The sequence below is a fragment of the Cherax quadricarinatus genome, chromosome 29 (genome assembly GCF_038502225.1).
Source record: "Cherax quadricarinatus isolate ZL_2023a chromosome 29, ASM3850222v1, whole genome shotgun sequence".
In the NCBI taxonomy this organism is placed as follows: Eukaryota; Metazoa; Arthropoda; class Malacostraca; order Decapoda; family Parastacidae; genus Cherax; species Cherax quadricarinatus.
The window spans coordinates 31,397,743-31,415,180 of record NC_091320.1 but is presented as its reverse complement, the minus strand read 5'-3'; the positions used below and the strand labels follow the sequence as shown (position 1 = coordinate 31,415,180).

The 17,438-nt window shown below is 36.7% G+C and overlaps 1 protein-coding gene across 1 annotated transcript in view; it reads left to right on the top strand.

Annotated features, from left to right (window-relative positions):
• LOC128690424 (tudor domain-containing protein 3) overlaps nt 1–17,438 on the top strand; it is a 93,923-nt gene extending 76,485 nt beyond the window's left edge. Inside the window, exon 13 of the mRNA XM_070089672.1 lies at nt 17,285–17,438. The gene's annotated coding sequence lies outside the window, so the exon portion shown is untranslated. The remainder of the gene's footprint in view (nt 1–17,284) is intronic.

Below are 17,438 nucleotides of genomic sequence, written 5' to 3'. Positions count from 1 at the left end.
GTCGCTATTTTTTTTCTCATGCACTGCTTGCTGCATGCTTTTTTTTTATACTGCATACACTGACCACACAGACCCATTCTCTCACATGTAGGCCCACCAGCTTTCTCCCGCAAGATTTACAGCCGCTAGAATTTTGGTGCATTACGGGACCAACACTGGCTTCAAAGCTGTAGTATTATGGGACTTACACCGAAAGAGTTAATGGAGTCTGAGTCATAAGTGCCATAAATAAAGGAGTCGGAGTTGAATGTTTTATGTGCTGACTCCACAGCCCTGGTCATGAAGTGTAAGGGACAACCTATTTTGTGGTCATAATTTTAACCCTTAAACGGTCCAAATGTATATATATACGTTCACTCCCGTAGCGCCCCAAACAAACGTATATATACATTTTGTTTTTCCTGCCCCCAAATTTGGCATGATTGGCCTGAGATGCCTGATCAGCATAGAATTGGTCTTAACACTCCCTTTGCACCAGCTAGAACAAACAGCACGGCAAACACCAAGGATTCACTGCTGTAATGTCATATTAACACTTCTCTTTTAAGAGGAAAGTGATGTTAACCCCAAGTTTAGGGTCTGTCGATCTTTGTCTATCTCTGTCTCTGTCTATGTCTTTGTCTATCTCTGTCTGTCTGTCTCTGTCTATCTGTCTTTGCCTATCTGTCTCTGTCTTTGTCTATCTCTATCTGTCTCTGTCTATCTCTATCTGTCTCTGTCTATCTTTGTCTATCTGTGTCTGTCTGTCTCTGGCTTTGTCTATCTGTCTATCTCTGTCTCACAGGTACACATGAATACAAGTATACATAGTATAAATTACCTAGGATAACACAAAAATCCAGACAAAGTGCTATACTCTGCTTGAAGATGTGAGTAAAGGTGATGACACAGTCTTGTGACTCTCTCTTAGACAGAGAGCTAGACGGATAGACAGATAGACAGGGAGCTTGACAGACAGAAATGTTTGTGTACCAGCAAAAACAAAGGGAGGGGGATGGTCATCTAATCTTTTCTTATCAGCTACACCCTCCCCTACCCTAGTTTATGCTCATCAAACGTCAGCTCTTATCAGATGTTATCTCCCCTTATCATGTCACTGTCAGGAGTGGACTTTGTTTTTCATGCTTCAAGAGAACATATTACATATTATTATTCTTATGTATTATTATTATTATTATGTATCATCATCATCATCCTCATCCTCCTCCTCCTCCTCATCATCATCATCGTCGTCGTCGTTGTCATCGTCATTGTCCTCCTCCTCCTCCTCCTCTACTTCCACATATCCAAAACATTGCTGGGACCTATAAATACATTGTATATATTCCAAGACAATAGTAAATGACCAAGGCAGGTGTAAATGTCCACCTGTCAGTGTGTTTGTGACAATTTGAGTACAATTTCAGTACCTAATACTAGTGTCAGAACAAAGATTGGTTATAAAATGACAAGAACTACTACAAATTGTAATTATTAGAACATAAAAATTACATAAAATAATATGAAAAATAAAAAAGGAGGTATATCGGCAACACTTCTGCAAGCGGCAGGACTTGATGTTGCTGTCACGTGAGCATCCAGTGCCAACTTCTCAGCCTCATATCTCGGTAAGTACTGACCCTAAAAAATTTTTTTTATTCTATAATACTTAGAAAAAGGTGCTCTTTTTTTTCTATAAAAAAAATAAAAAAATTTTTTTCAAAATATTCGGGGCACTGCGCGAGTGAACGTATGTATAAAGTATACGTTTGGATCGTTTAAGGGATAAAGATGGCCAGCATATATATACATACATTAAACCCCTGAATTACATGGTAGTTATATTCCTAAAAATAGTACATTACACAAAATCATGTTAAGCATATTAAAGACCACATAGGGGGGAAAAATGAAGTTATGTATTTGGGTTTTCCCCAAGAAAAAAAGTCAGATTTTTTTAATTTCTTATTTCATGAAAAATAATTTAAGTTTTTGACACCATACATTGTAGATGTCACTACTTGGTGGTGCAGAGTTATAGAAATATATGTTATATACCCAAATACAATGGAACCTCAGTTTCTGTATGCCCTAGTCTGTATGTAAAACTATAGTTATTCTCCATAAAATGTATTTTTTGTTAATATTTTTGGGTGTCTGGAATGGATTAATTGGATTTACATTATTTCTTATGGGAAATATTAACAAAAAATACATTTTATATAGAATAACTATAGTTCTGCATACAGACTAGGGCATACAAAAACCGAGGTTCCACTGTATACCCAACTCCTCAGTAACAATCTTTTTCTTTCAACAAACCGGCCGTATCCCACCCAGGCGGGGTGGCCCAAAAGGAAAAACGAAAGTTTCTCCTTTTACATTTAGTAATACATACAGGAGAAGGGGATACTAGCCCCTTGCTCCCAGCATTTTAGTCACCTCTTATGTCAGCATGGCTTACGGAGGAAGAATTCTGTTCCACTTCCCCATGGAGACTCAGTAACAATATGGTTACTAAATAAACTCACTCTGAAAGCTCAAATTCAAATTCAGTTTTTTACTTCTTTGCATAGTACACAGTGTGTGATTCACATGTTATATATTGTTAAGCACAAAGAAAGCCATTAGCATACCAGATCTGGTGTTTGTCGTAGTATACCATACTATCTGCTCCTTTCAGAGACAGTGGGGAAGGCTAACACACTGGCACAGACTATTATAAATTTAATACAATTTTAGTCTAAAATTTGCCAAAAAAAAAAAGTAACAAAATTTTAACCTACTGTAAATTCTTCATTTCTCTTCTAAATTTAGAAGTATTTAGAGATGGATATGTAGCTTAGGTGAGCATTTCACACCTCTGGGTTGTCTGCTTTATTAGCTATTGCTACTTGTACATTTCGGTATATAATTTTTTTGTTTGTAATAGGGCAAGGAAGAATTTGATCTTACCTTAAATTTCTTATTTTCCTGCATGTTGATAAGTGTTTGAGATGGTTGTGTAACTGCTGAGTAGTAAATGTCTGTGAGTGATCTGTTTATCAGCCATTGGCTGTGAGCGATCTGTTTGTCAGCCGATGGTTGTGAGTGATCTCTGTTTATCATCCGATGGCTGTGAGGGATCTCTGTTTATCAGCCAGTGACTGTGAGTGATCTCTGTTTATCAGCTGATGGCTGTGAGTGATCTGTTTATCAGCCGATGGCTGTGAGTGATCTCTGTTTATCAGCTGATGGCTGTGAGTGATCTCTGTTTATCAGCCAATGGCTGTGAGTGATCTCTGTTTATCAGCCGATGGCTAAGAGTTATCTCTTTATCAGCCAGTGGCTGTGGGTTGGTTGTATGTTGAAGTTACAGGGCCACCTTTTTAAAACCTTTACAATGCACTCTTCAAATTTTAGGGTGTCTTCAAATTTATGCTGTAGTTTTTTCACCCATGCTATCACAAAAACATTTTTAAATGCACTTTATTCAAGGGTCTACTATATACACATAGATTTAAAAAAAAAATTTCAACACAATGGCCCTCTCCTTTCACCAAGGCAGGGTAACCCGAAAAGAAGAAATGTAAAATTTTCGTCTTTTTACATTTAGTAATTTATACAGAAAGGTTACTAGCCTCTTGCTCCTGGCATTTTGGTCGTCTCTTATGATACACACAGCTTACGGAGGAAGGATTCTTCTCCACTTCCCCATGGAGTTTTTAAAAGTTTGATGGTTTATTGCATACATATATAGGGGAATATTGCATAACCATTTTAGGAAGTTGGTTTGAAACAGTAAAAATAGTAAAATAGTGAGTTGTGAAAATTGAACCATGACATTTGTTTGATATTCTTGAACAGCAAGATTAGTTGGAGCCAGTGTGAAGGTTTTACCCAGTCTTTGTACTCAGAAGTTTGCATCTAGTGTACTTAAGTACATACTGTATAGTATTTATACACATGTATTACTTCTGTAAGTTCAGTATGTATAAATTTTTCTGACAAAATTTTGTCCTATGGAGCACATGTGAATGCAACAAGCATGCATAAATGCATTCAAATATCTGTACAGTACTTGCAAATACAGTAAGTCCTTACTTAATGTCATCGATAGGTTCTTGGGAACTGCAACTTTAAACGAAATAATGTATACTGAAACTGATTTTACCATAGGCTAATTGATATAAACATCAGGGGTGCACAGTGAACCTTTAGCACTCATTGCAACAGGGTTAAATCAAAGAATAAATGTTTACAAAGCAGAAGCTGTAAGGTGCACTGCCTACCACTACATAATTCAAAAACAAACAATAACAAGGTGGGAACCAACCCTGGATGGGGTTGGTTGGAGATGGAGCACTCCCACACCTACACTCACTCATACTGGGATAATTTAGACATGCCAATTAACTTAATGTTCACATCTTTGGGATGTGGGAGGAAACTGGAGTACCTGGAGAAATCCCATGCAGACATGGGGAGGACATGCAAGCTCCGGACAGATTGTGGTTCCTGCCAAGAATTGATGTTTTTTGCTCATCAGCGTTATAACTAAACAGTGTTAAGTAAGGACTTATTGTATCTATATACCTGCAAATATCTATACTTGTCTGAATTTTCCTTTGATGTAAAGTAATTTTTTTGTTCTGTAAATAAAATTTTCCTTTGCATATTATTGTACAGTACATTTACCATTATTTATCATTTTTTATTGCTTAATTTTTTTAAAAATTCTTCTAGAAATTTTAAGATCAGGTAAAAATTAAAAAAAAAAAAAGTAGAGAGAGATGATGTCATAAGGGTTAACCCTGGAGGGTTATTAATTCAGAATTTCCATTAGATCTCTCTCTTAGGATATTATCCGTAATGACTGATTAACTCCTCAGAACATATTTACTGATAGGTGAACATGGGCAGCAGGTATAGCAAGACTTGCCCATACATCTCACCTTGCATGGAAATCAAACCCAGTAACTCTTGGTTGTGAACTAAATGCTTTACTATAGTTGTACAGTAATGCTTAAAATATAGTAAACTATTGACCAACACAACTTGCAGAGTATTGTTTTGTACACACATTCAGCATTTTTATGACCTTTTTATTTTTTTAGTAGGTGGGAGGAATGCAATGCGTTAAACTTGTCTATACCATGATTATTAACTTAATCAACTTCCCCTCAGATTGAATCTTGATGTTATTATTGCTCCCACTTTCCATGGGTTTGATTGGTGTCATGGGGTACGGGAGTTATTTCTTGGGTAGCTTTAGGTTGAGGTCGTTTTGATAAGGACTTGCCTCGTATGGGCCAGTAGGCCTTCTGCAGTGTTCCTACATTCTTATGTTCTTATGAACCTAACCTGCCCTAATCTCATACTTCTAGCAGTTCAAATATTAGCAGCCTTTTCTTTATTTATTCAAATGATTGAATGCTCTAACTCTATTACAGTAATATGTCATTTTTATTTTATATTGAGCTGCACATATTAAGCTGTTTAGAAAGAGCTTTCTGTAAAATTCCTCCATTAAAAAATTTGGCTAGCTACTGAGATGTCTATGAACCATGTTCTTTTAATTCCTTAACAATTAGTAAATAATAATGTGATTACTGATACTGAAATTACCAGATAGTATATATTGTAGAAGCTGCTAGACTATGTGTTTTAGCAGCACCAGCCACTTTTGTGCTAACCTCAAAATTTCTAATTTCCAAGATAATAGGCTTCCTTGTAGATTTTGTACCACTGTATGCCTTATCTTTTGTGAGCCCACGTTGGATGGTGTCAAATGTAAATTTCATTATAATATTGGCAGAAACAAGTAGGGACAGATGTTTCACAACTAACTTTCAAATGAGGGCTAGGTGAGTGAGATCTGGATTGTGTCAGTCAGTGACTATGGAGTTCCAGCAGTAAGAGTTCATCCTGCTTTTTGAGCTGCTGCAGTGTTAAACCCAGTAATTAAATAAAACAAAAGCACACTAAACAGTACTGCTAACTGCTTCAACTCAAGTTGCCTTAATCCTCATTTTTCAAAGATTAGTAAATTTGTAAGAGTTTTGCACAACCTTGCATTTTTCAGTAAAGTAACTACTACCTCTGTTTGCAGAGCACTCTGCAACTTTCTTCCCTTTTCCCATTTGGCAAGAGTCCACTCTGTATAATACTGTATTAAGTAAAATTATTTCATAAAACTTATAAACATAATTCTTTAAATGCAGTTTGTTGCAGTATAATGCTATATAATTTACACAAGAAATCTTGCAATAATTTTTCAGACGATGCAGTGTTGAGATTATTTACTATACACTGAATTATTCCTTGGTAAGAAAAATATTGATAAAAGCTTTGGCAGTACTGTGTCTATATGACAATTCATACAGTAATGCTTCACTGTATAAGCTGTTGAATACTTGAGAAAACCTTGCAGACTGCAATGTCAACATTTAACCTTTATGGCAATTCTCATGACTCTTTAAGAATATCAAATGATACTGTTACTGATTTTTGTGTCTTATCATTGACAGCTTTGAATTAAAATTCCTATGTACTCTACCAACAGAGTAGCTAGTGATGTATAAGATATAATTAATTCATTAGTCATTAAATATTTAAGACATTCTGGAGAATGATTAGGTCAGTGCATAGTGTACCATGTTTGATGTTGACATTGTATGTTAAAGCAGTCACGTACTTAATCTTTTGTATTCAAAATTACAGTACGTGCTTTACATATACTAATGAATTCTTTTGTTAGATATATTATAGCTATATGGAAGCACTAAACCCATATGGGTCTTACAGTGCCTGAGGAATGGCAGGAAACTGGGTTTGTTTCAAGAGGAGAGTAGCTCCAGATTTCTTGGATCAAGAGCAACCTTCCCTTTTCCTTGAATAGTTAGGCATTAATTATTGATACTATTATGAAACTCAGATGGGCTTGAATTTAGTCAGTAGTGCAGAATGACCTCTGTGGGTTCAGTATTTTTTCCTGAATATACTCATTTAATTTAATGGATTGGATTAGTGTTGAATATCAAGCATTCAATCCCTCATTATGCAGTGATGTAATTAATATTGAATACTGTGGGATGTTTAAATTTATGCTCATAAATTATGTTATCAGGGATTTAATTATAACACAGTAGAAACTGTGATGAATTAAGGAAAGTTTTCAGTTTCTTTTAACACACTATCTACCTAACACCTAGGTAGGTGATTCCAAATATAGAGGAAACACATTTACTGTCATTCACTCAGTTGCTGTCTTGCCAGAAGTGTGCTGACATCAGTTCAGACTGCTACATCCCTACCCTTCCCTTCAGTACATAAATTCTTTAAATATCTTCTAAAACTTTTTTCTATATTTTAATTTTTTAAATCAGTTATCTCTTACCCTGTTAATCTCAGTGTAGATTATCATTACTGTATAGTCAAAAATATGCACTGAACCCATATGGGTCATACAGTCCTAACTTTGACATACAATAAATCTTATGAATGTTTTGTATTATTTTATTGTAGCATTATTTTGTTGTAAACCTATTTATTTTTATTTTATTTTATTATCACACTGGCCGATTCCCACCAAGGCAGGGTGGCCCGAAAAAGAAAAACTTTCACCATCATTCACTCCATCACTGTCTTGCCAGAAGGGTAAGACCTATTTAGTTTATAGTATTTCATTTTGTATTTCAGTTTTGTAATTAACTTTATAAAATTCCATTTTAAATGTGGTACTGTCTGTTCTTGTTTACTGACCTGTACTGTATTTGCACCCAAGTACTGATTAAAAACTGTTTCCCCCAACTGCCTCTTCCCTTAACATCTTCAAGGGAGGGTGGTGAGGGCAGGGGCCTTGGATCAAGAACTCAGTAGCCTCAAGGTCCCTTGACACTGCTGAGTCCTTGATCCAAGGAATTGGAGCTACCATCTTTGGATTACACTTGATTGCTGTGCATACAATTTCCTGGGTTCTGTAGGATCCCTACAGGTTTATTGTTTCCTCATGAATATAATACTTCTAATGACCCACATTTCATTAGCATACGATTGCTTCCAGTTTTATTTCCTATTAGAAGACCAGGATGAGTCTGTTACAGCATCAGTGATGCAAGGTTTCTACACAACACTGCACCAAACTTTTACTCTAGTGTTTTCATCTACTCACGTGAATGCATCCTCATATACAGTATTGTCTTTTTCTCTAGCACATCCATCCAGCTTTTATTTCCTTTTTACAACTACCACATGCCAGTTTGTCTTTCACTGACATCTTCCAATAAAATCTTCACCTCAGTTTTCCCTGTAAGACTTCACCTCTACACCATTTTTATTGCTAACCATAATTATTTCTACACATTAATTGTATATTTATCTATTATGGTAACATTCCATTTTTGTTTCCACACATGATCCTAAGATAATGTTTTATGCTATTATTTTACATCTTGTGTTTTCACTATAGAAACTCCTTAGTGCCTCATTTTAACACCATTCATTCCTTGTAATTCACATGGCATGTTCGACAATTTTCTATTAAATACTGGTATGTATTTAGGCTCGCTAGTTGGCATCATTCATAAGAATAGTCACAATTCTATTGCTAGAAAATTTGACACATAAAGTCTTCTCTAAAGAGAGTAATAACCCCTTGACTGTTGCAACCCCAAATCCTGAGGTGTCTCCTGGTGTCGAAAAATTTCTGAAAAAAAAAAAAAAAAAAAATTTCTTATGAAATGACAAGAGAATCTTTTCCCGATGATAATGACACTAAAAGAACAAAATTTGATGGAAAACTTAGGGAATTACGCTCTCGCGAAGTTAGCAACCTCAGCGGTGTTTATGAATCGGCAATTTCGTCCACTTTGAGCCCTATTTTCGGCTAATTCCATTGTTCCAGTTGACTAAACTCATAGCCATTTCTTTAGAACTTCATTTGTTCTATCGAGTGAGCACAAGAAACTACCCATTTACCGATTTCAACTACCCAATAATGTGGTCAGAAATTTGCAATTTGGCCAATTTCACGCAAATTATAAAATAGGACAATTTCAAAATAGGGTCCAGAATGAACAATGCAGACATTCCTGGCTCTAAAATAAGATTTTCTTTGTTCATCAGTCACATCTCCAGGCCCCTCTGATATTACTCTTGCTTTCATTTTGAATTTTTATTCAAACAAAAAATAGAAGATTTACTGTTATGCAGACTACTGCAATATTGTAATAATTGTATAAATAATGTCAACCCATTCGTGATTGCATATTAGAATGGCTAGTTGGACATTTATTGGACAATGACATTGTTTGTTTACTTTTGAACATCGGCAAGAATCAAACATTTCCCCTACTTTGAGCTCCATTTCAAGGTTCTTTTCATAGTAAAACCAATCAAATCACCTCTATTTCTATAATATGTTTTCCATTCTATCAAATGAGACCAAGAAAATGAGAATACAACCATAAATACTATATGAAAATACACCACAAAGTCAGCGTTTTAATCCAAAGACACGGCCATTTTTTTTTTCTCATTATGCACTGCGTACTGCAGGATTTTTTTTTATATGGTGCACACTGACCACACAGACCCATTCTCTCACATGTAGGCTTACCAGCTTTCTCCTGTTTGATTTGAAGCCGCTAAAATTTTTGAGTATATATAAGTCAAACACAGTGGCTCGTAAGATGTATATATACGACCGAAACAGTCAAAGGGTTAAACGGCATTATGGTTCATCCTAGACAGTTATTAAGTCAATGGCTGACTTGATAGTGGTCCAGGATGAGCCAAAATGTCATTCAAACATCGTCAATAGTGTGTTATTTGTGAACAGATTCTGACAGTACAATCATCCACATTTCCTCAGGATCTCATTCATTCAGTCTCACCTATTCTTGTTCATCTGCAGTTTTCATCAGTTACAACCAAAATTTACTTGCTTTCTTTTACTATTATCAAGCTTATAAGCAGTGCTGTATGGCCCTTGTGATATAATATACTAGATACATTTATTCATATGGTATAGCCTCTTATATGACTTTCAATTCTAGTACTATTTCTTTCAAGATATTTCTGTTTTCCTTTATTCTTCCATTATTAAATTCCTTTTTTTTTTTTGCCTAATGCATTACTAATATTTATTTTTACTTCACCCATAACTTGAACATTGAGTGAATTGCTATAGCTGTTCCCTTCATTATTATTGTAACGTTTATGAGGGAAACACTAAATCTGTAGGGGTCATGCAGTACATGAGAAAATGGGAATCAGTCAGGCTTGATCCAGGGAAAGGCAGGATAGGTTAAATTCCTTGGATCAGGCCCCCTCTCCCCTCACCAGCATCAAAACACCTTCCTTGAAGGATGTGTCCTTAAGGTTTCTAGATACAGTATTGCTAATACAGCACTGTAAACTTATTTTTGTAGATTCTTATTACCTATTCATATTTAATGTTTTCAGTTTAAATAAATTATTCCTTCTCTCTTGAAATGTTAATTTAATTTTTAGGAGTGAAGAGAGATAAAGGAGCATAAACCTTTTTATAACGACAGTTCAATGAGTTCTTTATCATGTTTTAAACAACATATAAATTGCTCCTTATACAAGCTGACTGGTTAGGTGAAGCATAGGTGTATTACAAAATTGCTTTTCTGGTAAAACATTTTAAACACACTGAAAAGGTTCATATCCTGTATGAATTCTTATGTGCTGAAACACCTGCTTTTTTGTTTTTGCAGTAGTGCTGTATAGGCCCTTGTGGTTTAGTGCTTCTTTTTGATTATAATAATTTGTTTTTACAAAAATGTTTCAGAAAACACTGAAATGCCCCAGTAAGGCGGATTGCAATATTTTACCAAGAAAGGTAAACTTGTAATGTACTCTTTGCTTAACCAGATGGCATATATATAAGCAAATGAGAGAGTGGGTGAGATGTTATCAACAAATTTTGTTGAAAATAAGAAAAAGTTTTGGAGTGAGATTAACAAGTTAAGGAAGCCTAGAGAACAAATGGATTTGTCAGTTAAAAATAGGAGAGGAGAGTTATTAAATGGAGAGTTAGAGGTATTGGGAAGATGGAGGGAATATTTTGAGGAATTGTTAAATGTTGATGATAATAGGGAAGCTGTGATTTTGTGTATAGGGCAAGGAGGAATAACATCTTGTAGGAGTGAGGAAGAGCCAGTTGTGAGTGTGGGGGAAGTTCGTGAGGCAGTAGGTAAAATGAAAGGGGGTAAGGCAGCTGGGATTGATGGGATAAAGATAGAAATGTTAAAAGCAGGTGGGGATATAGTTTTGGAGTGGTTGGTGCAATTATTTAATAAATGTATGGAAGAGGGTAAGGTACCTAGGGATTGGCAGAGAGCATGCATAGTTCTTTTGTATAAAGGCAAAGGGGACAAAAGAGAGTGCAAAAATTATAGGGGGATAAGTCTGTTGAGTATACCTGGTAAAGTGTATGGTAGAGTTATTATTGAAAGAATTAAGAGTAAGACAGAGAATAGGATAGCAGATGAACAAGGAGGCTTTAGGAAAGGTAGGGGGTGTGTGAACCAGGTGTCTACAGTGAAACATATAAGTGAACAGTATTTAGATAAGGCTAAAGAGGTCTTTGTGGCATTTATGGATTTGGAAACGGCGTATGACAGGGTGGATAGGGGGCCAATGTGGCAGGTGTATGGTGTAGGAGGTAGGTTACTGAAAGCAGTGAAGAGTTTTTACGAGGATAGTGAGGCTCAAGTTAGAGTATGTAGGAAAGAGGGAAATTATTTCCCAGTAAAAGTAGGCCTTAGACAAGGATGTGTGATGTCACCGTGGTTGTTTAATATATTTATAGATGGGGTTGTAAGAGAAGTAAATGCGAGGGTCTTGGCAAGAGGCGTGAAGTTAAAAGATAAAGAATCACACATAAAGTGGGAGTTGTCACAGTTGCTCTTTGCTGATGACACTGTGCTCTTGGGAGATTCTGAAGAGAAGTTGCAGAGATTGGTGGATGAATTTGGTAGGGTGTGCAAAAGAAGAAAATTAAAAGTGAATACAGGAAAGAGTAAGGTTATGAGGATAACAAAAAGTTTAGGTGATGAAAGATTGGATATCAGATTGGAGGGAGAGAGTATGGAGGAGGTGAATGTATTCAGATATTTGGGAGTGGACGTGTCAGCGGATGGGTTTATGAAAGATGAGGTGAATCATAGAATTGATGAGGGGAAAAGGGTGAGTGGTGCACTTAGGAGTCTGTGGAGACAAAGAACTTTGTCCTTGGAGGCAAAAAGGGGAATGTATGAGAGTATAGTTTTACCAACGCTCTTATATGGGTGTGAAGCATGGGTGATGAATGTTGCAGCAAGAAAACCATACCCCCGGCCGGGATTGAACCCGCGGTCATAGAGTCTCAAAACTCCAGCCCGTCGCGCTAGCCACTAGACCAGCTAGCCACAATAAGATTCATCCAACTAGGTATATTTCTACACCATAGGAAAGTTAGCACAGGCACCTCTGTGACCACAAATGCAAGTTTTTACAGACGAATCTCCAGCTAGCGTGGCCGTGACGAACTCTAGCTCAAGTCCCTTCACTGCCGTCAACATGACTTAAGAAATCGTAATGACACGATAGCAAATAAACCATACCCCCGGCCGGGATTGAACCCGCGGTCATAGAGTCTCAAAACTCCAGCCCTTCGCGCTAGCCACTAGACCAGCTAGCCACAATAAGATTCATCCAACTAGGTATATTTCTACACCATAGGAAAGTTAGCACAGGCACCTCTGTGACCACAAATGCAAGTTTTTACAGACGAATCTCCAGCTAGCGTGGCCGTGACGAACTCTAGCTCAAGTCCCTTCACTGCCGTCAACATGACTTGACGGCAGTGAAGGGACTTGAGCTAGAGTTCGTCACGGCCACGCTAGCTGGAGATTCGTCTGTAAAAACTTGCATTTGTGGTCACAGAGGTGCCTGTGCTAACTTTCCTATGGTGTAGAAATATACCTAGTTGGATGAATCTTATTGTGGCTAGCTGGTCTAGTGGCTAGCGCGACGGGCTGGAGTTTTGAGACTCTATGACCGCGGGTTCAATCCCGGCCGGGGGTATGGTTTATTTGCAATCGTGTCATTACGATTTCTTAAGTCTTGCAGCAAGAAGGCTGGAGGCAGTGGAGATGTCATGTCTGAGGGCAATGTGTGGTGTGAATATAATGCAGAGAATTCATAGTTTGGGAGTTAGGAGGAGGTGCGGGATTACCAAAACTGTTGTCCAGAGGGCTGAGGAAGGGTTGTTGAGACATGTAGAGAGAATGGAGCGAAACAGAGTGACTTCAAGAGTGTATCAGTCTGTAGTGGAAGGAAGGCGGGGTAGGGGTCGGCCTAGGAAAGGTTGGAGGGAGGGGGTAAAGGAGGTTTTGTGTGCGAGGGACTTGGACTTCCAGCAGGCATGCGTGAGCGTGTTTGATAGGAGTGAATGGAGGCAAGTGGTTTTTAATACTTGACGTGCTGTTGGAGTGTGAGCACTGTAACATTTATGAAGGGATTCAAGTCTGGCAGGCCGGACTTGAGTCCTGGAGATGGGAAGCACAGTGCCTGCACTCTGAAGGAGGGGTGTTAATGTTGCAGTTTAAAAACTGTAGTGTAAAGCACCCTTCTGGCAAGACAGTGATGGAGCAAATGATGGTGAAAGTTTTTCTTTTTCGGGCCACCCTGCCTTGGTGGGAATCGGCCAGTGTGATAATAAATAAAATAGTTTGTTTTCTGCAGAACTTGATAAAGCTCTCCTTGAGCAAAACATTATATATAAAGGCCTTCACCATAACCTCAATCAGTCCTCCCAGACTTATCCCCCCCCCAAACAATACAGACTCGACACATTTCAACTTGATTTCCACCCCGTGCCCCTCCTGCATAGAAATCTTGAAGCTACCACTGGCTTAAGCTGTTTTATGTCTTTTCATCCATCTGTTAGTCAGCTCACCGCCTCTTCCACCTTCATTTGTGTCTGTTCATCTTTATATTATAATAAAAAAGAAGCACTAAACCACAAGGGCTATACAGCTTCATCTTTATAAATTATCAAGCCCCACAAGTTGAATTGTTAAGCTCTAGGATGCATTCTTACAGCTTGTAACAACAGTTTTGGCAGAGAATAACCAATGTAAATCAAAGAAAAGATCTATTTAGGTAAATTATTATTACATTCATAAGGGAGCACAACACAGTCATACAGTGCCTGAGGGAATGGTAGCCAGTCACCAGTAAGGTTTTTACTGTAAAAGGATTTGATCCAAGGAAGGGGAAGAGAGGCTTGGTTCCTTGGAATATAAATCCCTCAACACCAAGGACCCTTCCTTGAGGGGTTGCTTAGGTAAAGAGAAGTTTATAATGAGGGAAAAAATTTAATTCACTGGACTTTCTCTTCACTTGCTTCAAATCCTTACCAATTTAACTTTTCCTTACTGGTTTTAACAAATAAATTTGGAGAAAAAAATCTTAAGGTTAAAGCTGTATTGATGGTATGTTTTATCAGTAACCCTATCAATTATATTTTATTGTAATGGTAACATTTTTCCCATTAATGAATTGTTACACCCATGAAAAACAAGTGTGGCAGTACTAATATTTTAGAAATTTAATATTTAAAATTTATGCATATTATTTATTACATGCAAAATTCTGTAATAATGTAGATTTTTATATTCCCTAACAACTTGTAATTAAAGTGATATCCTGATGCTTTGGTTGTCTGTATCATAAATATTTAAGACAGTCAGGAAGAAACTTAGCTGTAACAATTTTGTAAAGTTTTCTAACAGTATACCAATTTTATTTATTATTTTTATATCTTTGAAAAGAGTGCTTCTATCATAGTTGTGAACACTTGCGACGAAACAAAACTAGAATGTGCTTCCAGTCAGGTTTTTACTGTAAAAAGTAATGATCATCAAGGCTCCAGTCTTCTGTAGCCATTACCTTATTACTGATGTCATTTGCAGCTTTGTTAATTAATAAAGGTATATAAAACCTGGCAACAGATTTTCTTTGCAATAAATATGTAGGTTTTGTGGAGCTGTATAAAAGGTGATGCATCAGAATACAAGAAATAATTTTTGCCACTTCATAAGGTGAAGTGAAATTTACAATATATGTCAATCCTCCTTCCCCTTCCCAGCTGTATCACCTTGACATGATGAGGGATAAGAGTAAATTATTGCATTCATGGAGAGGTACTAAACTCATAGGGATTGTACAGCAACTTTAGGAAGAGGCAAGGACATTCCATCAAGAGGTCCAATTCCTTGGCTCAAGAACCCCCACCCCCTCCCCACCGGAAGGAGTATTTGTAGTGTAAAATAATTACTCAATCCACTGCACAAACTGAGATTGTACATAAAAGATGCACCCCTCAAAGGAGGTTCCTTCAGTGCTGGTGAGGAGCTTTTGATCAAAGGAATTAAACTGGACTTTCCCTTGCTGTATAGTCCTTGTGGCTTAGCGCTTCTTTTTGATTATAATAATAATAATAATGGACTTTCCCTTCCTCGGACTGAACCCAAGTGCCTCTCAATCCCGTAGGTGCTGTATGACCCACTATGGATTTAACACTACCCCCATGAATGTAATAATAAATTATACGGGAAAGAGTACAGAAAGGTAGAACTGTGTACCGGTAAAGAGGGTCAAAATGGGGAAATATTCATTTTGGGAGTGTAAAAACATCAAGGAATACAATATTCTATTTCTGATGAATATATAATCACAAATATAAATCTTTTCTTTTAACTCACCGACTGTATCCCACCGAGGCAGGGTGGCCCAAAAGGAATAAAGTTTCTCCTTTGAAATTTAGTAATATATACAGGAGAAGGGGTTACTAGCCCCTTGCTCCTGGCATTTTAGTCACCTCTTATAACACACACGGCTTATGGGGGAAGAATTCTGTTCCACTTCCCCATGGAGATAAGTGGAAATAAAAAAGAACAAGAACTAGTAAGAAAATAGAAGAAAACCCAGAGGGATGTGTGTGTATATATATATATGCTTGAACATGCATGTGTAGTGTGACCGAAGTGCAAATAGAAGTAGCCAGACGTACCTGAATTCTTGCATATTTATGAAACAGAAAAAAGACACCAGCAATCCCACCATCATGTAAAACAATTACAGGCTTTCGTTTTACACTCAGCAGGATGGTAGTACCTCCCTGGGTGGTTGCTGTCTACCAACAAACTACCAATAACAAATATAAATATCAGTGTATATTCTGTACATTTATTCTAATGATAGAAAAATATTCAAGGCTTTACATATGAATTTTATATACAAGTAGATACTTTTAGTCAATACTTATTTACTCTTAGCTCAATGAAATATTTTCACAATTTAAGACCCAACAGTTCTATGAACCCTGAAAAATATAATGTAAAACACAGAAACTCCTTGACCAAAATCAACCTTAACAAAATTAAAAAAAAATTCACTTATTACACTGAATTATTATTTACAAAACTAATTAAAATATTAAAGTATATATATATATACAGATTTAAGTAGGGAAAGTTAAAAATTTGTCCCATAGGTATACACCTTCAATTCTAAGATGCCATGGGAATGAGAAGGTAAGTTTTCAAAACTACTTAGATTTCAGGAACTTATTAGATCGGGTACTCTTATCATTGGCTTAGTTTCTTAAATAGCTTATACCTGTAGTAAAAAAAACTACGTTAACATTAACACAAACAGAGTTCCAACAGTAAAATTCAAATGACTGACTGTGTGCTATATCTGACAGGAGCTAAATAAACGCTATGGGCTTAGCCCTTTTCTCTAATTAGGCCCTGGAAGCGAGACAGCATATTTAACACATTTTTGTTTACTATCCTTATTACACCATTGCATATGTTGTGATCTACGTATTATAGTGATATTGTCTTCACTGTTGTTCAGTATACAGTGAAACCTCTGTTTTCGTATGCCCTAGTTGGAGACAATTCTTGGAGAAAATTCTCTATAAAATGTAGTTTTGTTAATATTTTGGGGCGCCTGGAACAGAACCAATTAATCTGTTCGAGATACCCAAAACTTGATTCAGTATACAGTTGGTGATATGTTGTGTTGAAGGTGTTAACCCTAAGATAAAAATGAACACTGGTCTGTGGTTTCAACCAGTAGCTTGGTCAAAGAGAAACTATAATAGAGCACAATTCAGAAATTATTTTCCTATAGATACCTTATGAAACTACAATCCTTTAGTCTCTCTCACTATATAAACATTGCATTTTGATTTTCATCATTTGCTATTTTACTTTTGTTCTTTTTTTTCTGTCAGCAGGTTATACAAAAACCAACTGGTGGAGCTGGAGACAAATACAGCGGACCCCCGACCTATGATATTAATCCGTTCCTGAGAGCCCATCGTAAGATGAAATGATCACAGGTTGAATTAATTTTCCCCATAAGAAATAATGGAAATCAAATTAATCTGT